Source organism: Capsicum annuum, chromosome 3 (genome assembly GCF_002878395.1).
Source record: "Capsicum annuum cultivar UCD-10X-F1 chromosome 3, UCD10Xv1.1, whole genome shotgun sequence".
NCBI classification, from domain to species: Eukaryota; Viridiplantae; Streptophyta; class Magnoliopsida; order Solanales; family Solanaceae; genus Capsicum; species Capsicum annuum.
The window spans coordinates 240,454,829-240,481,652 of NC_061113.1; the positions used below are offsets into that span (position 1 = coordinate 240,454,829).

At 32.6% G+C, this 26,824-nt stretch overlaps 1 pseudogene; it reads left to right on the forward strand.

Annotated features, from left to right (window-relative positions):
* LOC107862767 overlaps nt 1-26,824 on the forward strand; it is a 39,982-nt pseudogene that overhangs the window by 3,637 nt on the left and 9,521 nt on the right.

Below are 26,824 nucleotides of genomic sequence, written 5' to 3' on the forward strand. Positions count from 1 at the left end.
TGAAGTTTGACCGGATTACCAGTTGAGTATACTGAACTTTGCGGGGGTCCTATTACCCCCCAGACTTTTTTTTTCGTATTTTAATGACATATATCTGTCACTTGGTCCATTACATGTTAGTCACGCGCATTGAGCGCGTGAAACTGTTAAAAAACGTTAAAAACTCCTATTTTTTTTACCAAATAACCCCCAAATTTTCTAATTTTTTAAACTTTTAGATTTTTTATTTATTTTTCTTTCTTCTCTCTTCTCTTCTATCTTCTTTCTTTAATCTCTCCAACAATTGAGTCTTCAACAATGATTGCTCTATTGTTGAATTGAAATTGAGCACAATTTCATCACATACATACACACCCAAATGAGTCATATTCAACACACCCAATTCAATTACATCAATTTAATTCAATTTCAACACACACCCCAAATGGGTCATCTTCAATTCCATCAAAATGACAAAATTTAACCCACCATTGCCACCACCAACCAACCAACATTGTTCAGCCACCAACTAAGGGAAAAAATAAAAATAAAAAATTCACCAAGAGAGGGAAAAAAATTATTCGTCGAAACTAGAAACAAATTTGAATAATTCTTGAAGAAAGTTTTCAATTTGAAACTTTGAATAATTTCAAATTCAAATTCAATTTCATACTTGAATTCAAATTCAATTTCCAGTTTCCAATTTCCAGTTTCATTGCGTTCAATGTGCCACAGGTTGTGTTCAATAGTCAAAAATTGAAATTTGAATTTCCAATTTTTTGGACTTGAAATTTGTAATTGACTCAATGAAATCATTTGGAATTTGATTTGTAGAAGGAATTTGAGTTGTGGAATCTTTAATATGGTTATAATGGTGAAAAAATGTTGAAAAGTGATAAAATGGAGAAGACAAAGCGCGTGTACTATACTTCCGACGTTAAAACTGAGTATAACTTTGCGGGGGGAGGGGGGCAATTAATTCCACTTTAAAAAAGTCCCAGGGGCAATTAATTTCACTTTAAAAAAGTCCAGGGGAATTAATTTCACTTAAAAAGTGTTTGGATAAAAGTGCTGAAACTGAAAAAAAGTTATTGATGTGTTTGGTAAATAATGCTTTTAAGCACTTTTTTTGGTCAAAATATCTAAAATACCCTTATAGCTGTTAATAATATATAGAGTTGATTATTATTAATTTTTATTGCTAAAATAATTTAAATTAAAATTAATATATATATTTTAAAAATATTTTCATGAATGACTATTAATTTGTACGCTAAAAAACCTTTTTTTTTAAGAGTTTAAGTGTTGAATATTTGTGTTTGAAAAAGATAGTTATATATTAAAAGATTATTTGTTTCTTCATGGTTATGTTAAGATTTCGTATCATTAAGGTGCAATTAAAAGATAATATGTTTCTTCATTGTTATGTTAATAATATTTATTTCAAATATTATTTTAATTTTCTTATATTGCATTGTTGAATTTATCATGATATAAGAAGGATGAAATATTTTATATTTGACATTATATAATAGTAGTAGAAAATGACACATCTATCCAAACGTTATAAGTATTTGTGTAAATTGGAGTTTGAAATCAGTAAAGATGGGCAAGAGAAATGTGAAGATTGAGAGGCATCGATTGGTTATTTTTGCGAGTAATAAAAGTGTGCAATTTTGAAATATAAGCTATTTTTGGCTTTCTAGTTGTATACTAATTTTGTAATTTTGCCTTTTTAGCTGTATACTTATTCCAAAATTGCAACAAGAGGACAGTTTTGGAATAAGCGAAAATTATAAGGGCAAAAAAGTCATTTACTTGGTCAATTGTAAATAGATTATAAGTTAGAAAAAATAAGTAGGAAATACCAACTTCTTCTTTTTTTAACTTTTTTAAAGTTAAAAGTGACTTTTTTTAAGCAATTTTCAAAATTGTCAAACACTTCTAAAAGGTCAAAATCACTTTTAGAATCTCTTCCATTGACCAACTTATAATCTCTTCCAAACACCCTCAAAGTTTACTTTTTATTGTTTTTTCTTTTAAAGTGGGATCCACTAAGAATAAAATAGAGATTATGTCATTAAATAGTTATCAAATAAGGAAAGATGATATTGTTTCGAAACAAATAAAAAAAATAATGATACATAAAATAGGACGGAGGTAGTAATATTTAATGCAAAAATAATTCTATTCACTAATTGGAGCGATGTGCAATTGATTTCCAACTTATCACGTGGAGAAGAAAAATTATTGCAAGATGACAAATCTATATCTATAATCTATAATATATTAAAAATGTGAAGGCCTTGATTTGAACTTTTTGTCCTTCCTTAAAACACTATGCAATAGATAAAATTATTTTTTCACTATTTTTCTTAAATTATTATATAATTATTCTTTTAATATTTAAAAGCAAGGTGTGCTAAATTATTATATGATAAAATAAAAATATATAGAGAATTAATATTAGTAAATTTTTTGTTTCCTTTTATACGTGGAAAAGAAGTCTCGAAATATATGATAAGAAAAAAGTCCTAAAATATATGATAAAAGAACAAAAAAATGATTTAATAGAAAACTTTAAGTAAAAAAGAAAAATAAAATCTCACTTAAAGTTTTGAAAAAACTATTGTACGTTTATTATGATTTTAGTTCCAAAAATAAATCATTATTTAACACTTTTAACTCAATTGAATTTTTTACTTTGATTTCTGTTTTTCTCCCATAAAAAAAAAATTAGGGTATGTTGGGAAACTTATTTATATCAAATGAATTTTTATTTAAATTCTTGTCCTAATAAATTTTAGTTTAAAATTTTTTCCTTATATAAATTAATTCTGAATTTTAGAATTTTAATCAATTTAGAATTTCTTTCCTTACTTGAATAGGATTTTTTTCAATTTAAACTTATGTTTTATACAAATTCTTTCCTTATTTGAATTAAATATTACAACTAAAATAAAAAGAGTAAGGACTCCTACAATATATGAGAACAACCTTGTAAAATAAAATTATGAAAAGAAATTAATTGTATATTTTAAATAGAAATCCTAATTGATAGTGTTATATTTTGGACTTTCAATATAATACCGTAATGGTCATAATAATCGTTTGTGTTTTTTTTTTTTTTCTCATGGTCAATATATGATAATAAATTTTCTTCGTGGCATTATTAGTGTCTCTTGATTTCATAGAAAAAGTATTAAGTAATGAAGTAAGAAACTAATTTTCATGTACTATTTTAATTGTTTTTATATTTCAATTGTTGTGAATTTTTTTTTCATCTTCTGATTTAATTTGTTTCTATTTTGTGATTATTTGATTGAAATTATTGAAATGTTGTCCAATAAATTTTTGGCTAGGTTCATGGCACGTATTCAATAGATTTTTTTTTTTTAATTTCTATGTGTATTTATTGATTTTGAACCTTTAGAATGTAAGATTAGAGGTTGGGTCAGTAATTGAGGAGGTTCAATATTCACCTTTAAGTTCAAGTTCATATCTCAATCACTATATTTTTAGTTTTCAAACCTCCTTAGTGAAAATTTTAAATTCACCATTGAATATTATGTGATTTCATCAATACAAGGTTTAAGCACTTCAGATACAACAACTAAGCAAATTGACAGCCAATTTGTCTATGAACTTCCTCATTGTTTGAAAAACATTAGCAAAATTAGGTATTCCTTAACCTACACTTAACCTTTTTAATATTCTTCTTGGCTTTCTCTTCATTCCCTAAGTCTTGGCTTTCTATTCCTCTAATATATTTAGAAGAAAGGGAAAGATTGGGTGTGTGAGAATAGAGTATATAGCATAGTTTTCTTTTAAAAATAAAAATAAAAATAAAAATTTGAAATGTTATTTTTTTAAGAAAAGAATTTAAATAAATTTATAATAGGTTTTTCCTGATAATAAGTTAGTTTGATTTTAAACTCTTAGTTATTAGGGTCAATTTTATTGTTCATCTTTTGACTGACTTTTTTTCTCATAATTAAAAACTAAATTTGTTTAATTTGTGCATATTTTATTTATATTTTTTTCTTTCTTTAGTGAAGAACCTAGATCGATCATTGTTTGATTTGACTATGTTTTTTAGATGATTTTTGGGAAAGCACCAATCGAACAGTTGACAGGAATAACATGAAGTTTGAGACATTTTGAGGGGAATTTGCTTGGGTGATAGTAGATGCTTGCCGGAGTATTGAGGGGGGAATGGACTATGAGACTAATGATTATAGATGTCTACCTCATGAGGTTTGTTCTCTTCTACTTCCAAATTGATCCATATATATGCATTCATATGTTCTCTTTATTCTGAAATATTCAATAAAATTTTTGAAACTATTTTGAAAAGGTAAAAATATGTCCACACTTAGAGTTTACATTAAATTAATATAATTTATAATGATTAAATAATTTAATAATATAAAATACAAGCTAATTAATTATGGTTAAGTAAAATGTACTCTAAATTTAAACACATGACATGTATGTATTGGTTTGATGTAAACACCGGGTATAGATAATTTTTTACCTTTTGAAAAAGGCTATTCTTGAGATTATATTATCAATACTATTTTACGATTAGCTCACAACTGGGTCGAAATGTTGAGATTTTTTGTTTCCTTTCTAGCAAAACATTTCAAATGAAATATGTTATATCAATTAAAAGTTAAAACATGTATAAGTGTGATCATTAGAAGTATAAGAAAATATTTTGCATATGTTGAGAAATTTATCTTTAGGTCATGCCTTCTAGATTTCATACTGATGGGTCTTTCAGAAGAATTTAAGTCTTTACATAACAATATGATCTACTATATCATGTATTTTTGAAGACATTTATTAATAGAGACGTTTGTTTTCATGAAAAGATATATTAGTTTGATCGTACTAAATATCGTATAATTATTAATTATTAATTGGTAAATCAAATTGATTTGAGGTAAGTTTTTAAATTATAGTTTGTTTTTAATATTTACAATAATAAATTATTATCGTGTACTCTTAAAAAATTATGTTATCTTTACTATTTTTTTATTACACGTTAGAAATTGAAATGGCATTGACAAAGTCTGTCATATACTATTATTTTTTTTTCTTAAATTCATATGCAATTTGCAGGTTATATGTCATAGTGCGAGGGGTGAAGCTGAAAGGATTCGGAAGTAGATGAAGATTAAGAGATTATAAAGCACGAGTCACTCGAAATGTTGACCAAATCTACTTGATTTGGAAGAATAAGAACTTGCAATGCTCAAATTTGACTTGCCTTTATGTTATAATAGGAACATAGCGAGAAATTATTGAGCTTTGTATATAAACACTGTCTTAGCTACGATTATATATCTGTTAATAAACTTTTTATATTTTGTGCTTTGTAGGATGAAAAAAACTTGCATAAGTATCTTATCATTTGTGATATTATATTTTGTTTCTTGATACTGCTATAATATATTTGTATGTTTGAAATATATAATGATATTTAGTTGCGGTATGATTTCATCACCAAGCAAATATCTATCGTTGGAAATTCGAGTTTTATATTAAATAATTAAGGATAAACGTGCAATATATATATATATATATATATATATATATATATATATATTAAAAGTGTGAAGAGCTTTACAAAAAATTTTGCGCCTCATTAAAAGTTTTTACTTTAGACAAAATAGTCTTTTCACTATTTTTCTAATATTTAAGATTTGAAAATTAATTAAATATTTATAGTAAAACCATTTTCTTATTAAAAGTCATCAGAATTAATGACAACGAATACCTTTTTTATTAGTTTAAGAATTCTAAATCAACTTTTAAGAAGATTCAAAAAATCAAGAAATAAATATGAAAGTGTTAGAATAAGTAATCAAAGATTTTTTAAAGATTTAACTTTCAAAATAAGGAGATATTTTTAAAATAGGAAAAAGAAAATAAAATAATCGTACTACAAATATAGTTCAAATTGATGCGTCTCTCTTAGCCTCTAGCAGTAAGAAAAAGAGGTATCACATGACAAACACAAAATTGATGATTCATTAACCACTTGAAACTTTTGGTGGTAAAATATCTATGAGCTTTCAATAAAAATATATGTTATTTTTACATTATTATATTAAAGTGTAAAGGATCTTTTAGAAGTGATTTAAACTTTTTGCACTTTATTAAAAACTTCGCAATAGACGAAATTATCTAATTTTAAATAATCAAAAGTTACACGTGCGAGGCACGTGCGATTTAACTAGTATTTCAAAAACAAGCAAGTCGGGGTTAGTACAACTTGCTTAATTATTTGGGGAAAGAATATAACTAATAAAAAATCAAGTGTAAATACCTAATTTCCAATCTTACATTTATGTGAAATGGAAAAGGGCTTAAAATGCCTTTCAACTGTGTAAAATGGTGCAAAAATGTCCGCCGTCTATCTATTGGGCCTAAAATATCCTTTCCGTCTACCTATTGGGTCTAAAATATCCTTCATCTACCTATTGAGCCTAAAATTTCCTTTCCGTCTACCTATTGACCTATTTTGCCCTTTTATTTAGGCAAATTACATGAAAAGGCCATCTTTAAAATTTAATTACATAAATAATAATACCTTTTCAATATTATAAAAATATTTTTATTTTTATATATATCGTCATTTAAAAAAATTAGAAAAGATAATTATAATTTCTAATTTAATGATATAACTAATTATCAATTCACCTTAATTTAAGAAATATATTTTCAATTTTTAAATTAAAAGTGGAAAAGATAATTCGTGCTTTCAAATATTTCTCTCTCTTATATTCAAAATTCAAATATTTTTAAATGAACTAAGTATTCCATTATTTGCTCATGTATGTTTCATTTTATTTTCATGTATGTTAATAATCTAGTATTATTTCATTATCACGTATTTTTAATTCTAATAAAATGAGTTAACCATAATTTTTTATGGATAAATATTTATGAAATAAAAATCATTATGTTGGAAGTATAGATATACCATATATTTTTATTTTATAAATATAATTTATGTCAAAGTCGAATTACTATTATATTTTTGATATAATTTATGAGATAAATATTCATGGTATATCTCATTATATCGAAAGTACTTTTCTTGTTAAAAAATTATTTATTAAATATAAATATATATTTCCAGTATTACATGGTATAAACTTTTTATATCTAAAATATAAAATATTTGCTTATGGTATAAATATAATTTATATGGTATAAATATAATTTGTATGGTATAAATATATCATGTATTTTTATGATATAAATATAATTTATATAATATATAAATATACCATATATTTTTATGGAGGCAACATGAAAGCAAACAATAAAAATAAAAAACATAAAATTTTGATATAACATATAAAAAAATGAATGAACAAAGACTTCCATAAAAATAAGGTATTATAAGAAATGTGGAAATTTAATATATAACTGTTTTTCTATATATTAGAATCTGTTATAAAAGTAAATATTTTATATGCTATATAAATAGTTTATATGCTATATCTGACAACCAACTAATACGGCTATATATATATGTAATAATTTTTTAAAATGGCTATTTATGTTGTTTTTCTTTTTATTTATCAGATCAATTTAGAATGACGAAAAATTGATATTGTGCGCTATTTATTTGGTTAATATTAATAAAAATGATAGAAATTTTATGTAGTTTAATAAAGATAAGTTATGGTATTATATTTTTTTTTTAATAAAAGACAAAATAGCCCTAATAGGTAGACAAAAAGGGCATTTTAGGCCCAATAGGTAAACAGGAAGGACATTTTAGGCGCAACAGGTAGACGGAGAGTATTTTTGCACCATTTCACATAGTTTAAGGGCATTTTAGGCCATTTTCTGTATACGAAACAAAAGTTTTAGTTAGCTGCGTATCTTTTATTTGTTCTTGGTAAGATTTTCCTTTCACCTCTTTCTATTTAATTTCTTCATTCATATATACACAGTTAGAGACAGAGGTTTTTTCACCACGAAGCAATGGAAAATATGTGTTATAAAATATGATTTTTTTCATCCATTTCCCACCTGGATAACTATGAAATTTGAGAGAATTCTAGAAGTGCAGATAGTAAACGTCCGCCATTGATGAACCTACAGGAGCTAAGAAAGGAAGAGGAGAATTTTGTAGTGTTGTGTTGAAGTATATGTTATTTTACAACTGCATCATGTGATATGTATATATAGACACAAGTAACCGACTCATCTATTCTTTGCCGCACTAATGACAGCTGGACTCCACTAACTAACTAACATTAGCTAGCTAAAATACACCAACTAATCATCATTTACAGATTAAAACTAATCATTTTAATACACCCCCTCAAGCTACAGGGTGAAATATGTCTAAAAACTCAAGCTTGGACAAGATAAAATGGTGTTTAGCCACACCAAGACCTTTAGTAAGTAAATCTGCTAGTTGCAGGGTAGTAGACAGATGCGCTGGTTTGATCAGTCCTGCTTGAAGCTTTTCTCTCACAAAATGACAGTCAATCTCAATGTGTTTAGTGCGTTAATGAAATATAGGATTTGAGGCTATTTGAATTGCAACCTTATTATAACAAAACAACTCTACTAGAGTAGGCACCTGAATTCTAGTGTCCTTCAACAAGCCAACTAGCCAGATTATTTCAGAGACAGCTAAAGCCATGCTTATGTACTTTGATTCTGCTGAGCTACGACTGACAGTGTGCTACTTCTTTGACTTCCATGAGATCAACGAACCTCCAAATTAAATGATAAAACCTATTACTAACCTTCTAGTGTTAGGATAAGCTGCCCAATCAGAGTCACAGTAAGCTCTTAACTTCAGCTCAGCTCCTTTTTTCATAAAGACCCGTAATCCAGGTGAATGTTTGATGTATCTTACCACTCTTAGAGATGCATCCCAGTGAGACCTCTTGGGTTGTTGCATGAACTGGCTAAGAAATTATATAGCAAAACAAATGTCTGGCCTTGTGATTGTCAGATAAATCAATTTTCCAACTAGTCTTTGATAAGCAATTGTGTCTTCTAATAAGGGATCATCATCTACCGTTCCCACTTGAGTGTAGCTTTTATCCACTAGCTAGTTTAGATTTGTACTTGTTTACTTCTCCATTGGCTTTGTGTTTAATCTTGTAAATCCATTTTGCACCTAAAGTATCCTGTCCAGCAGGTAGAGGAGTTAACTCCCATGTGTAATTAGCTACCAAGGCATTGATTTCCTGTTGCATTGCATGGACCTATTGTCACGCCCCAAAATTCCATCGGGCCGGACTGGCACCCGAAGCCGAGAAGGCCCGGGAGAACCCGTTCAAATACCTGTACTTTCACTTATATGTCACCAAAAATTTGGACAGCACTTCGTTGCATATAGAAGGGTCTAATTACTTGTATCAGCACAACACGCACAAATATATATGTATATACAATACTTGGCCGTTGGAGCCATCACGTCTATTAACAAAACACCACCTTGACTGTACATTAGGTCTACAAAGCCTCTAGACAATACACAGAGTTTAACTAAGGTCGGGACACACCCCGCCATATAACTAACTTATATACAATACCAAAAGTGACTGGATATGACACGGAAAGCCCCGAAGCAAATTGGAGCTCACCAAAAGCATCTAGATATCCTGGCTCCTACTTGTGCTGTGTATAAGCTGAGGTACCTGTGCCTGCAGCATGAAATGCAGGTCCCCGTGGGGGACGTCAGTACGAAATATGTACTGAGTATGTAAAGCTGTAGATAATCACATATGATATAGGAGCTCAATAGAAATCAGAAACAAGTGAATAAGTCGTAATAGAAGTGGACCACACTTACTAGAACTTGTGACAACCTGTACATTGTATTTATTCAATCACTTTACCTTCGTTCTTATCGTCTTTGTAATCATTACTGTACTGTACTGTGACCATTAGGCTGGCTCCAGTACATATCAACTGGGATCGACCCATGCTAGGCTTATGCCCCTGGGATACCACCCATAAACACATAAATAGGGATCAACCCATGCTAGGCTTATGCCCCTAGGATACCACCCGATAAGAGAGAACTCCCATCACTTAGTTCAATTAATCTTTGAGATTGTTATTTCGGTCGCCACCACATTTTTGATACTTTGAAACAATGATACATCAATAGGAACCAAGTAATAGACCTTCTATACAATAACGATGTAATAAAGACTCATTGGTACATCAACAATGTGTTTCAGAATCATCAATATCACAACAATGAAATAGGAGCCTTTTGGTATATCAATGAAACATTTTGACACTTTATAGGATGGAAACAACTTCGTTGGTAACGTAGAACAATACATGTTTTTGGACAACCTCGGAATCTTACTTGATGGAACATTGGTGTTTTCATGCCAAAGAACATTGTTAGAGTATACTTTACATACCTCGTCGTAGATTCGGATACCAATTCAACACAACTTCCCGCCTTTACAAATCACTTATCTACAATGAAATGTTTGGCATCTAGTATTAGCAACCCAACACCACAATTCTCTTCCATAATTCCATACAACCAATATTTACAAAGCATTCCAAAAACCAACTTGAACAATAGGTTTATGTGTGTGTATATATATATATATATAATCATCATTTCAATACCACATCATCACACCAAATCACTTCACAATTCAACATAATCCAACCATGCACAAGAATAATCCAACATCATTTCCAATCATCTTTCAACAACAATCAAATAACACACTTCTTATGCTCACATGCATATATATACATATCCATATAAATAACACCAACATAATTTACATCCTTACCATAAAATGACCCTTTTGATTTCGAAGTCCTGTTGGCACAAAAAAGGGGTGCTTCTCGAAGCCCTCGAGACGGTGAACACAACTACGAAATCAATTTAGATTTTCTACGGTTGAATCACAAGATAATTGGAGTTGAAATTTGGCTAGGGTTTCTTAGTCTTCAATAATGGATGATAAATAATGGATATGAGGCTAAGTATATGTATATAATGACCAATTTTCGTTCATGAGGTGATGAAAAATGACCATATTGCCCTTAAAATTTTAAGTAAATCCGAATCTGTCCATGATGGATTGGTATCGTTGGAAACATAATTCAAAGGGATTTCATTTCATATAACGTAGGCCACCCAGTTCGTCCTGTACAAGGAGTTATGATCGTTTGAAGTTGACCCTAAAAATCTGTTTTGAGAGGCTAAAGTAAAACGAGTATAACTCCTTACTCCGATGTTGGATTTGGATGAAACCAATTGAATTGGAAAGAAGACTCAAAGATCTTTCTTTTGATAGGTCGTACCTCTCCCAGTTCATTATATTAAGGGAGTTATGAGCATTCAAAGTTGACCCAAAAAACTGGCAGGCCTCAGTAGTTTGTATGCAGGAAATTTTCCTGCACATTTACTATTCACCATATCCCGGCCACCGTTTTGTAGTTTCGAACGTGCTCGATTATATTCGAAACTTATCCGTTTTTGGAAATATTTATATCGTTAGAAAGCTTATTCAATAACCTTCGTATGGAACCATCGACGGGCAAATTCCGGTATAAATAAAATAAAAAATTAATTTCATATAAATAAGACCAATACACGTACTTGAATACGCCAATACATGTACTTGAATACGGGGTGTTACACCTATTGAGGGTAGAGCTGTTAATATGGGCTAGCCCAACCCAACCCAACCCTAACGGGATAGAGAGATAAATAGGTTAGGACGGGCTGACCCTTTTAACTAAAGGGCCAATGAAAATGCAGCTCAGCCCAACCCTAAGCGAGCCACGGGTTAGGACGGGTTGGCCCTTTAAAAAAATAAAAATAACCTAAAACTGTAAAACATAATAAACAAAAATATATTGCCCATTTAAAAATCACTTTATCGTATGTCCTAATAGTATGAATAACCTGATTAGAAAGATCAAGTCAAAAACAATATTAATAAGAGATTCAGAGTCATCCCATTCCCCAAAAAAAAAAAATGCCAATCATAAAAAAATGAACAAAAATTAAATTCAAAAACTTACAAGTCTTAGCTGGACTAAAATATTGCCCAGATACAAAATAAATCTAAATTTTAAATATTACTAAACCAATCAATTAAAGGTTACCAACTCCACTTTCACTTGCACTTGTACCATCAATCACATTTGAATCAACATTTGACATAGTTTCCTTAAGAAGTTCATCTTCATCTACAAATAATTCACATTAAACAAGATATTAGTTAGATAACCATAAATAATTCACATCAAACAAGATATTAGTTATATAACCATTAATAAATACTTTAAGAAAAATAAAAAATATTACCTGTATTAGATTGGGTCAATCCATGCAACCAATTTCTTGTAGAAACAAGAGTTTGGACATTTTCATGATGGATACAACTTCTATACTTGGTAACAACACGACCACCAATACTAAATGCTGATTCTGATGCTACTGAAGTAATTGGAATACTCAATACATCACGTGCCACCACAGAAAGATTAGGAGATTTTTTTCATTATCCTTCCAATACTTGATAACATCCATCTCTTGAAAAGATTCATAATCAAGCTTTTGTTCCTCCAAATAAAGAGTCAATTCTGAATTTCCAGCATTGCAAATAGATGTATTCTCAAACACTTTAAACTCCTATTAATTTAAAACATAAAATATAAAAATAATAGAATTAGCAAAGATGTAAAAAAAAACTGCAAACAATTTTAGTAAGTTTGATATAAACAAAATAGCAAACTAATTGACGGCATTTTCAAACAATCATATATGGTTGAAACATAGAAACTAACTTCCTTATATCAACCATTTTCAAACTAACTGACGTCAACCAAAATTAAAACAGAATAGCAAAACTAAGTTTGATATAAATAGAATAGCAAAACTGTAAAACATATGATAGTGGGCTCGAGGATCTAAAAGTGATTCATCTTATATGTACTGTACATTATATAAGTTTCCAGAAAAATAATAGATAAAAAAGAGAAAGAATAGATACAAGAAAAAGAAATTGATACTTACAGCAAATAAAATGGACTTCTTTTGTTTGGATCGACTTTCTTCTTCAACTGGTTTACATTGAACAGTAATAGCTGGCCCTGGCCCATTTTGATTATTTCCATATTGTTCATAGAGTTTGTGCATTTTTTTCTCAATAGTTGCAACATTTTCTTTTGCCAAAGAAGCATCCACCTTTGAGAAACAAAATTCTAAAAGTTGTGTCTTCAAGTGAGGATCAAGAATAGCTCTAAATGAGAGGACTAGACTAAATCTATTTCAATATTTCTGAAACTTTTTGAACATCCTTGCAGCCATTTCCTTAATAACTTCATCAAAACTACTTAAATTCTCCTTCAACAAGTATTCAATTCTCCAAACTTGCATAAAGTACAAATTGGAAGTCGGATAACTTGAACCAGAAATCAGAGTGGTTATTTCATAAAAAAGTTCCAAGAATTCAAATATTTTTTCTGCCCTTCTCCAATGATCAAATGTAGGACAAACAGAGTAATTTCTATCGATCAACTGTAGACTAGAAAAATCTTTTTCATATTATAGTGCACTCTCAAGCATCAAGTACGTTGAGTTCCATCTAGTTGTCACATCCAAACGTAAACCCAATTTTGTACTAATCCCTACTTGCTTAACACATTGTTCAAATTTTCTCATTCTACCATCAGATCCTTTTACATACTTCACACTTTCTCTAATTCTAAACAAGACATCAGTAGCTGTTTTTAAACCTTCTTGGACAATCAAATTAAGAATATGAGCAGAACAACGCACATGAAAAAATTCACCATCACATAATAAACTCTTTTGCAAGCAGGCTATCATTATTAGTGGCATTATCCAAAGTGATAGAGAAAACCTTCCTATCAATTCCCCATTTCTTCAAACAATCATATATGGTTGCAGCCAATTCAACTCCAGTATGAGAAGGAATCATAAGACAAAAGTTTAAAATTTTAGAAACTAACTTCCAATTATCATCAATATATTGAGCAGTTAAACAAAGATAACCCTCAGACGTACCTGCTGTCCAGCAATCAGAAGTTAAGAAAACCCGATTAGGAATCTTGGCCAAGGCTTGTCTTAACTTTTCTTTCTCTTTGAAATACACTTTTTGAACATCCACAACAGAAGTGTTTCTTTACGGCATTATTACTTCAGGATTTACATAATCTAGCCAAGCTCTAATTTTTTTATATTCAACAAAAGAATACGACAAATCATGCTTAATAATAGCTTCAACAAGCTTTTCACGTGAAATCATTTGATCTATGTTTCTCGACTGTATGTTACCTTGGTGATCCATATACATCTGACCCAAATCATGGTATTTGAGCTTTTTGCATTTAGGTATGTGTCGTTTTAAATGTGATGTTCCGTAATTCTTACCATTTGGTCCCGGAGTAGAACCAACCTTGTATACTTCCTTACGTCCTCTGCATTCTGCCCTTTCCACTGCATCATAACCTCCACCAATATTTTTCATATATGTCCAGACATCTGATTTTAATTTCTTTATTTTCTTCTTCTCAGGTTCTTCAAATTCATTCACTTCTACATTATTCTGATGTGCACTATGTTCAGCAACATCCTCCATTGATTCTCCTGTAATAAGATAAATATTTCAAAAGATAATTTTAGACTTCAAAAACTGAAAATGAACTGAAAAATTCAAAGTTTCAAATTTGAACTAAAATATATATTTTCTAAACATAGAAACACCTATCAATAAGAAATTTTACAAGTAATACAAGTAATGAAAAATTAAATAAGAAGTAACAAGTAATACAATACAAGTAATGAAAAATTAAATAAGAAGTAACAAGTAATACAAAATTTTGAAAATGCTACTGCATGAGAAAAAAAGAACAAAATTGAAACCCCCAAATCCTCGGTATGGTAGTACCCAAATTGTTGGTACCCAAATCGACCAAATTTGGCTTCGGAGAGGTCAGTTTATGGTACCGATGCGATGACCATCGCGAGTAGATCCTCGGAGAGGCCATTTTAGTGTCAAAATCAGATCCCAAAATCAAAAAATGTCATCAAACTCCCAAAATAAAAAAAATGGTGATTAAATAGGAGAGAGGGAAGATAATTTTTTCATATTTTTACCCATATTCATTTGGAGAGCCGTCAGCCGTAGTGAGTTTTGTGAAACTGCACAGCCGTCGCAAGTTGCAACTATGAAACCGGAGAACTCAAAGAAAATAAATGATAGAATTGTAAAGTGTAAGCCCTAATTCTCTAATGTTTATCAGTTTATATAACTATGTAAGTGGAGTATATGTTATTATATTTATATGTAGTATGCACGTTCAGCTTTCTAGAATGTAGGGTAACTAATAACTATGTAAGTTGGATACTTGGGTAATAGGTTGGGCTTGGCTTTTTGGGTTGCCCGGTTGGGCCTTGTAGTTGGACATGGACAGTGGTCAGTGAATACTTTAAAATTTGATAAATAAGAAACTAATTTAAAATATATTATAATTATTTTTAAATTTGTAGCCCATGGGCTGGCCTCTGGGGCCGACGGGCTAGGCCTTTGAGGCCGACGGGTCAAGTGGGGATAGGCTTAAAAGCCTCGTTGCTAAAAGGGCCGGAAAAAAGTAACCCAACCCCACTAAATTAAAGGGTTGGGTTGGGCCGACCTCACGGGCCAGGCCCATTTCGACAGCTCTAATTGAGGGTCTTGTGAAGCCTCGTGGAATGAACTTGGTTCAGTCACACTGGAGAAATTTAGCAGATACACTTGATAAGCTGAGAAAAGGTGAGTATAAGACAAATTATTAGATATGGGATGAGTAGGAAGCCTTTTGCCTTTGCCATTTGAAGCATAATCACTTATCCAGATGAGAGGTCTTCATGTTCTGGTAGGTCTAGCAGGAACAGATACTGCGGGCTCAATAATGTGAGGAATATACCCAGCAATAACATCAGGAACTATAGCAGTAGTTTCAACAACCTCTGCAGGATTATCACTACCAGGTAAAACAACTTCTGAGTTAGAAGAGAAGTCGGAAGGAAGGGTTAAGACTCCAACATCATCACCAAGTAGAATATCAGCATCAACAGGTGTAACAACGGATAGTGTAGAAGAAAGATGATATTAATCATCATCGTCTAAGGAAACAAGAAATTCAGTAGAAGAGAAGAAGTCAAGATCGACCAAGTCAGTTGGTTGACTTGATTTGAAAGGGAACCTAGAGAAAGCTTCTCTGAAACTAACATCCCTGTTAACAAAGAAAGTCTTGTCTTCAAAATCATACAATTTGTAGCCTATCTGTGTTGAAGAATAACTTACCAAAACAGCCTTCCTAGCTCTCGCAGAGAACTTGTCACCTCTAGGTAATCTGCTAGCATAACAAAGGCATCCAAATACTCTGAGATGATTAAGTGAAGGATCCTTGCCATACAATAAGGCATAAGGTGATTTACCTTCCAATACCTTTGAAGCTAGTCTGTTAATCAAGTAAACAGAAGTGCTGACACAATCTTCCCAAAATTGATGGGCACTTCACTCTGAAATTTGAGTGCTCTAGCCACTTTTAAAATATGCTTATGCTTTCGTTCAACTGTACCATTTTGTTGGGGAGTGTGGGGACAACTACTTTTATGGATTATCCCATACGAAGCAAACAATTGAGTGCAATGAGAGTTGAAAAACTCAGTCCCATTATCAGATCTCAAATTTTTTACAATAACATCAAATTGAGTCTTAACAAGATATAGAAAATCTTTCAAGACAACAACAACTTCACATTTAGACTGTATCAAACAAATCCAGGTGTACCTGCTGTGATCATCCACTATAGTAACAAAGTAATATTTTTTATCATATATAGGCTTCCTATAAGGTCCCATACATCTATATGAATCAAATCAAAATAAGCAGAAGCCTTATTGTAGCTAGTGGGAAATTATAATCTGTGATGTTTAGCTAGATGACAGATATGATACCTATCTTAGATATTAGTGTGCAGCAATATTTTAAGAGATGTTATCTGATGCATCACATGTGATGAAGGATGTCCCAATCTGAGATACCAAATATCAGATTGGGCATTGTTGTGAGAATGTGCAGCATTCGCCTGAGGATTAACTTTCTCCCATAAAAGATATAGCTCCTCCTTTTCTCTACCAATCCACAAGACCTTGCCATTGTAAAGTCCCTGAAATACATAGAAATCAGGGAAAAATAGAACAACATATGACAAGTCCTTGGTTATCTTAGATACTGGCATAAGATTGAACTTGAAGTCAGGAACATATAACACATTCTTCATTTTTGATAAACCAAAAATTGTTGTACTACCTGCACTAGGTATTTGGGACCTTCCACCAATTGGGGCTTGAACCTTATCACTTAAGTCCTCTTCTAAGCCTTTAATCTCACATAGTAACTCTTTACAAAGAGTAATATGGTATGATGCCCCAGAATCAACAATCCATTCGCAAGCAAATATATTAGACAGTGAGGAATGTATACCTGCCATGTTAGATACACACTCGCTAATACTTTAGCTGAACTCTGCTTGTCCAGTATGTGTTGATACTGCTTCTCAGTAGGGAAATAGCTTGCGCTCGAACCTGGTGAATAGTGAGCAAGAGGTGTAGGTGTGGCATTAGTAGTGGCATTTGTAGATGTATTAAAGTGGTTACTTGGACCTTGTTGTGCTTGCTATTGCGCCTTTTTTCTGCTTTTGAAATCAGGAGGATAGCCAATAATCCTGAAGCAGTTATCGCTAACATGTCCTTTATATCCACAATGTATACAAGGACTGCCAGATTCTCCAAATCCTAAATTTCCTAATCCTCCAGATCCTTTGTATCCTCCACCATAATGCCCAGGCTTCTTTGGTCGAAATCCTTGAGATCGACTAGCTAGCATAGTCAAGGGATTATTGTGTACATCAATCACCCCCAATGACAGCTGACTCTCTTCTTGAGTAATAGTTGCATATGCCTTATTCATAGTAAGAACGGGGCTTCGAGACAAAATGCTACTCCTTAAACTACTGTAACTCTCATTGAGTCCCATGATAAATTGCAACAATCACTGCGATTTTAAGTGTTCTACGTAGGCATTGGATTCTTCACAGTCACAAGAGGGTAATGGCACTATCACATCAAGTTCACTCCAAAAATCCCTCATTTTTGAGTAATAACTTGTCACAGAGTCAGTGCCCTGCTTCAAATTTGCAATTTCAGACCACAAATAGTAAATTCTAGTCAAATTTGATCTATCAAATTGTTCCTTGAACTCAGTCCAAACTTTTCGAGCATTCAAAGCATACACAATGCTCGGAACTAATTCAGTAGAAATGGTGCTACCTATCCACAATAAGACTATAGCATTACATTTCTCCCATAATTCCTCTAATTCCCCTCTATACGTGTTTTTAGTGCAAGTTCCATCTACAAATCTAAGCTTACTTTTTCCTCGCAGTTCTAGTGGCATAGATCTGCTCCACAAGGAGTAATTTTCTGGTCATGTGAGCTTTATTGGAATCAACACTAATCCCGGAGAGTCGGAAGCATGGAGATACAGAGGATGATGATGGTCGAGTGTTACGACAGTAGGAACACCTGTCGTTGCGTGAGATTGCTCTTGTCCATTGGCAAAACTAATGGCTGAACTGATCAAAAATTTGAAGCGTAGCTAAAGATAAGATCGTATGCTTTGATACCATGTGAAATTTGAGAGAATTCTTGGAGTGCAGATGGTAAACGTCCGCCATTGATGAACCTACAGGAGCTAAGAAAGGAAGAGGAGAATTTTGTAGGGTTGTATTGAAGTATGTTATTTTACAACTGCATCATGTGATATGTATATATCGACACAAGTAACTGACTCATCTATTCTTTGCCACACTAATGACAGCTGGACTCCACTAACTAACTAACATTAGCTAGCTAAAATACACCAACTAATCATCATTTATAGATTAAAACTAATCATTTTAATAATAACTGAAAAATGCATGGTGAAAAATAAATTTTCATTGAAACACTAAGAAGCTTCCTAATTTTAAATACTAAGCACATTTTTCAGCCGAAAATATTGATTTTGTAGTAGTGATACACACCTGGTGTTATTTTTTTCGTTAATATTTATATATAGCTTATATATTTATTGTAGGAATATCTCTACTACATGCTGATGCCAAGGCTTGTACCAGAGAATGTGGAAATTTTGCGTATGGGATATGTCAGAAGGAAGTGCAGAAGAACCCATATGCATCAATTGTTATTCAGGCTACAAGGGTTGTAACTATTACAGTGCTGATGGAACTTTCATTTGTGAAGGAGAGTTTGACCCCAAGAAAAGCCCAAAAGCTTGCCCTCTGAATTGTGATCCAAATATTGCCTGTTGCACGGGCTTCAATTGTTGTACCAGAGTTTGTGTTAATTGTTGCACTCTAAGAGAGGGTTGCAAACTCTATGGTCATGATGGATCATTACTTTGTACTGGAGATCCTAAGAGCATATCCGCAGCATGGGGCAGCTGCTTATTTCTAATCAATGATGATATATTTTAGTAGTTTATTAATGTATATGAAATAAAAGCATGAACGGAGTCATGCTAATCTCTGTAATATGCATGGGTGTCTATATGAAATAAAAGCATGAACAGTGTCATGCTAATCTATGTAATATGGGCGTTGGAGCTGTACTTGGACATGAATAATATGTGTTCGAGTCTCCAAATGTTAGTTATTCTGAAAGTTATTCTGAAAAGTTAAGCTCTCTAATAAATAAGCAACAGTACGTACCTTGCCAAACATAACCCATGGAATTTTTCTTTTTTATCAACTGATAAAAAGTTTTAGTTAGCTAGTCTCTTTCATTATTTGTAACAAATAGGTGGAGGATAGACACCCCTAATAACCCAAAAAAACAGTAATTTATCCATAATGGCTGTTCAGAAAGAAGATAGTGGACTTGCTTACCTACTTATTGTCCTTGGTTAGATTTTCCTTTCTCCTTTTCTGTTTAATTATTTCTTTGCTGTTTATACATGTCATGCACAAGTAGTGTACGTTATGTTTTTCCTTAATATATATATCTTATATTTGTTGTAGGATTATGTTAATGTTTCTACTTTTAAGTACGGTGGAACATGTTGATGCCAAGGCTTATATACCAAAGAATGTGGTAATCTTGGCTATGCATGCAAGCTTCCCACGTTCAGAAAACCCCATATGCACCAATTGTTGTTTTGACAATAACGGTTGCAATTATTACAGTGCTAACGGAACTTATATTTGTGAAGGAACGTTTGGCCCCAAGAACCTAGATTTTGCCCTTTTAATTGTGATCCACAAATTGCCTATTCGAGATGTCCCCATTCACAAAGAGAGTTGATAATTTTTCCTACCGGATACACCACTTGTTGCATGCACGGGCTACATTGGGTGCTATACTTTCGATCTAGACGTTAAATTTGTCTGTGAAGGAGTGAGTATTGAACCCAAGGTTTGTACTCAATAATGTGACCCTAATTAAAGTTACATGACTTATCCGTCTTCTGGATGAGCCAAGATTAGTCAAGTTTGCGTTAACTGTTGCCCCTCAGGAGATAGATGTAAACTCTATAGTCGTGATGCATGGATCTTTATTGTACTGGGAAGACTCAGATCTATATATCTGCAGAATAAGACAAGTGCTTATTTCTGATCGATGATATGTTTTAGCTAGCTTATCAGTGTATGAAACAAAAGCTTTCGGCTCTTATCATTGTAAGCGAAGTGCATTACGCGCTGCTTTTCTTCTTCTCTTCACGCACTTTGTTCCATTTCACATTCAAAGTGTAAATTAGAATCTACTAACATAATCGCAGCAGGTTCAAGAGAAGAAGTAAAAAAACCAAAATACGGTTCACAAATTCCATCTTGATCATTCATCTAAAATCTTATCAGAAATCAAGCAAATATCCAATTGCTGTAGTTGTTTTAAAAAACAAGTCTGCTTGTTGAGAAAGATGAAATGCAGCAATGTATAAATATTATATAAACAGTCACATAGATGCATATACATTTCAGATACATAATACTATACATCATATATATATACATCCAATTGCTTTAGCTCATCTCTTATTCATAGTATTTTGTTGTTTATTATATTCGTCATCTCCATCAACTCAATCCATGTGTCCTTTAAACCTCGCATACAAATTCAGTTGTACCTATTTTAGGGTAAACAACTCTCTTATCCTTCACACCGATGGAAGTTGTAGCCGGTCGCTACCTGGATCATTCAGCCAATTCTATGTCAAGTATACGGAAAGCAGGGACAGGTGCAGTTGTCAGGACAAAAATCAGTGATCTGGCATGGACTTCACCAACCCTTTCCAATTCTAAACCATCAATGTGACTATAAAACAAGTAAGATGAATGACTCATACTTGTATAAAGGGATAACGCCCTTCTTTGAAAATGCATAGTTAATCTATCAAAAGGTACATCTTTAACGCATGATATTCATACATCGAGCTGTCCTTTTTTTTTTTTTAATTGATATACATGTTGGGTTCAAAGTATATGAAAAAGCGTGAATGAAAAATGGAGGAAAAATGGTGGAGAGAAGGGAGACACTAATTTAGAAAGTGTACTCCCAAATTAGAAAGTTCACTCTTTCTCCTACATTGGTGGAAGAAGAGAACTTGTGAGTGTTTAAAATAAGGAACACTTACTCCACATGGTAAGTGAGGCAAGAAATAAGAGATGCCTCACGCTGTTGTTGTCGTCGCTCGCTTGGCTTCTGCTTCGAATAATGATCGATTAGATCTACTTTTTCGGACAAAGTTTCTTTGACAGAAATTCAGAACTTCAGTTTGAAAATACCAAAGGAAAAAACACAACTTTTTTCTGTGTTTTGATACTCCATTTATATGCACGCATATAGATTGCAAAACAGTGTTTCGAAACAGTGCAGTGCTGAAACGAAGGGATGCAACCCTTCAATGAAATGACAAACTGATTCATGAAATGGTTTGCCTGTTCGAAAAAGACACATTCTTTGGACGAACAGACATGGCTTTTCCATAAAGGTCACACCTTTTAAGTGAACCATTGCCACTTTTCAGAAGAGGCACATGTTGGCTATATAAACCTGCTTTCATCCACAGGTACGAATTTTCTGAAATGCAAACTCTCTTTTTGTCTTGAAAAACTTTCTGTGTGATCTATCAAACCGTTGAGTGAGTTCGTTGAATCCAATAATTTGAGGTACCGCTATTGTTCGGACTGAAGGCCATTTTATCCTGGGAGGAAGATTCCAAAACCTCGGGTACAGTGAGGAGAATTATTCCTTAAGGACACTCCTTGAATTCGGAGGACTTGGTCTTAAATTCTGTTTCATCTCTTTTTTGAATCTCAACACACTTCTTAGATAAATTATTTATAATCTAGTGTTGAAGGTGTTACAGAACTTCATAAGTATTCTTGTCTTGGACTTGAACTAGTTTTGAAGTTTGTGTTTCTTATATACAGATTCTTGTACCCGATTACATAAAAGATAACAATCTTAAGGAATAACCTTTTGCAGAATCTGTATTGCTTGTTTTGGAGATTAAAGCTTTAATCTTTCTACTCCGTTTGAACTTAACTAGTGATTCGAAGACATAAAATCTTCATCACAAGTTAAAGATCATTCGGTTGACGATTGGAAGTCATAAAAACTTCATCGTTAACTAGAAACAAGAAGAAGAGTTTAAAGTTGCTTAACTTTATAAATAGTATTATGAAAATACTAAATTTATTGTCTTGTGGTGACAAGAAAAATGACTAACGAAAGTCAAATGCAAGATGCGGCTACGACTATGGGGGCAACTAGCATTGCTTCAACAAGACGAGCAAATGCTCCGCAACCAATGGCACCTGTGGAGAAGCCCAAAAATTTTATGGGCATTGACTTTAAGAGATGGCAGCAAAAGATGTTCTTTTACCTCACCACTCTACGCCTTCAAAGGTTCACTACTGAGGATGCTCCTGAGGTGCCCGAGGGAACCTCGGACAAAGAACATTTCATGATTGTAGAAGCTTGGAAACACTCGGACTTCCTTTACAGGAATTATATATTGAGTGGTATCCAAGACGACCTCTACAATATTTACAGTGGAACTAAGACATCGAAGAAATTGTGGGGGGGCGCTAGAACGAAAATACAAGACAGAGGATGCGGGAATCAAGAAATTCTTTGTTGCAAGGTTCTTGGACTTTAAAATGATAGATAGCAAATTGGTTCTCTCAAGTGCAGGAATTGCAAGTAATCATTCACGATCTCCTAGCAGAAGGTATATCTTTGAAAAATACCTTAGCTGAACAAATTGAAAATGTTCTCACATAAACTGTTTTGTAGGTTTGATTGTGAATGAAGCATTTCAAGTAGCAACGATTATTGAGAAGTTACCACCTATGTGGAAAGACTTTAAAAACTACTTGAAGAACAAACGCAAAGAGATGACTGTCGAAGATCTTATTATCCGACTACGTATTAAAGAGGATAATAAGGCTGCCGAAAGAAGGTCAAAAGGGAATTCTACAATTAATGGAGCACATATTGTAGAAGATGACTAAAATAATTTTAAGAAAAGGAAGAAAGCTGAACAAAGAAGCCATCAACCCAAGAAGAAATTCAAGGGAAAGTGCTTCAATTATGGCAAGATTGGCCATAAGTCCACGGATTGTCGTGCCCCTAAGAAAGGCAAGAAAAAGGACCAAGCAAATATGATTGAGTCTAACAAAGAATGTGATGATCTGTGTGCTATGTTTACAGAATGCAACTTGGTGGGGAATCCTCACGAGTGGTGGATGGATTCTAGTGTCACCCTCCATTTTGTTCCAACAAAGAGTTATTTTCGTCATTCGCTCTGGCTCAAGTGGAAGAAATGATCTACATGGATAACTCTGCTATGGCTAAGGTAGAAGAAACAGAAAAAAGTGGGCTTGAAAATGACTTCAGGAAAGGTCTTGACACTTAACAATGTCTTGTACGTTTCGGAATTACGTAGGAACTTGATTTATATTTCACTTCTAGACAAGAACGAATTCAAATGTGTAATCGCTTCTGGAAAAATTGTAATTAGCAAAGGAGAAGTGTATGTAGGAAAAGTCTATCTCATCGAGGGTCTTTATAAGATGAATGTAATGAATGTTGAAATAAATAAAAGTTCAAATTCTTCTTACTTGTTTGAGTTTTATAATTTATGGCATGAATGTTTAGGCCATGTTAATTACAAAATGTTACGAAAATTGATTAACTTAGAAGTTTTGCCAAACTTTGAATGCAATAAATCAAACTGTCAAACATGTGTGGAATCAAAGTATGAAAAGCATTCTTATAAGTCCGTTGAAAGGAATTCCAATCCTTTAGACTAGTACACACTGATATTAGTGATATGAATTCAACACCATCACTTGGTGGGAAAAAATACTTCATAACTTTTATTGACGATTGCACTAGATATTGTTATGTCTACTTGCTAAATAGTAAGGATGAAGCAATAGATGTGTTTAGACCATACAAAACTAAAGTAGAAAATCAGTTAGAGAAAAAGATAAAAATGATAAGAAGTGATAGGGGCGGAGAATATGAATCTCCCTTTGCCAAAATAAGTGTAGAGAATGGAATTGTCCATCAAACTACGGCCCCGTATTCACCTAAATCTAACGGAATTGTGGAAAGGAAAAACCGAACTTTGAAGGAAATATGAATGCCTTGCTTATAAGTTTCGATTTACTGCAAAACTTGTGTGGGGAGGCTATCCTTACAGCCAATCGTATACTCAATAAAGTTCTCTATAGTAAGACACAATCAATTACTTATGAAAAATGAAAAGGAAGGAAATCCAACTTTAAATATTTCAAAGTTTGGGGGTGTCTGGCAAAGGTCCAAGTTCTTATGCCTATGAGGGTTAAGATAGGACCTAAGACTGTGGATTGCGTGTTCATAGGATATGCTAAAAGTAGTAAAGCGTGTCAGTTTTTGGTTCATAAATCTGAACATCCGAATATAAATAAAAATATGGCAATTGAATCAGATAATGCTGAATTCTTTGAAAACATTTACCCGCATAAAACTAGACATGAACAGTCTAGTGGAAGGTCTAAACGACCTCGAGATAAACCAAGTTAGAATGTGCATAATGAAGAGAATCCAAGACTAGTACACATCAAAGAACTTCTACTACATTTGGATTAGATTTTGTAACATTTCTTTTAGAAAATGAGCCTCAAACATTTAAAGAAGCGATGTCGCCATCAGACTCGTCCTTTTATAAAAAGGCAGTCAATAGTGAGATTGTTTCAATCTTAAGCAACCATACGTGGGAATTGGTTGATCTTCCTCCAGGAAATAAATCTTTAGGTTCTAAATAGATCTTTAAAAGGAAAATGAAAGCGGATGGTACTATTGACAAATACAAGACAAAACTAGTAGTAAAAGGCTTCAAGCAAAAATAAGGCCTTGATTACTTTGATACATACTCGCTAGTAACAAGGATAACATCGATTCGAATGTTAATTGCCTTGGCGGTAGTATATGCTCTTGAGATCCATCAAATGGATGTGAAAACTACATTTCTAAATGGAGAATTGGAGGAAGAAATTTACATGAAACAACCTGAGGGTTTTGTGGTTCCAGGAAAGGAGAATAAGGTGTGTAAACTTATTAACTCGTTGTATGGACTAAAGCAAGCACCTAAATAATGGAATGGGAAGTTTTACCAAACCATGTCGAGTTCAAGATAAATGAATATGATAAATGTGTTTACATTAAAGACACTCCGAATCACCAAGTCATTGTTTGTTTATATGCGGATGATATGTTGATCATCAGTAGAGATATTTCAGACATAAATGCAACAAAATGAATATTCGAAAGCAAGTTCGATATGAAAGACCTTGGAGTTGCGGATGTGATCTTAGGTATAAGAATCCATAGACCTCCACAAGGGTTGGTATTGTCACAGTCTCATTATATCGAAAAGGTACTTGACAAATTCAAGAATATGAAATTTGGTATTGTCAAGACTCTTTTGGATGTAAGCTTTTCTCTTCAAAAAAAATGAAGGTGAAAGTGACTAACAATTGGAGTAAGCAAGAGTATTGGGACGTTTAATAAATATAATGAACTGTACATGACAAGATATAGCATGCACTATTAGTAAATTGAGTTGGTACACAAGTAATCCCAACAAAACTCATTGGATGACAATGAAAAGAGTTTTGGGGTATCTTAAATACACTTAAGACTATGCTTTGCATTAGAATAAATATCCTGCGGTACTTGAAGGATATAGTGATGCAAATTGGACCACCGGATCGAATGAAGTAAAATTCAAAAGTGGATATGTACTTACTATCGGTGGAGGAGCAGTCTCTTGGAGATCATCCAAACAGACTTGCATTGTTCGCTCTACAATGAAATCTGAATTTATCGCATTAGATAAAGCCGGTGAAGAAGCAGAATGACTCTGAAATTTCTTGGAAGATATTCCTTATTGGCCCAAACCAGTGACACCAGTATGTATACACTGTGATAGCCAAGCGGCAATAGGTATGGCAGGGAGCATGATGTACAACGGTAAATCTTGTCACATACGACGGAGACATAATACCGTTAGGGAACTTCTATATAGTGGAATTATCACTGTTGACTATGTAAAGTCAAAGGATAATGTGTCGGATCAACTTTTAAAAGGACTATCTAGAGAAAAAGTGGAAAGGACATCCAAGGAAATGGGTTTACGGCCTAGGACAAGTCAGCATTGTGGTAACTCTACCTAGC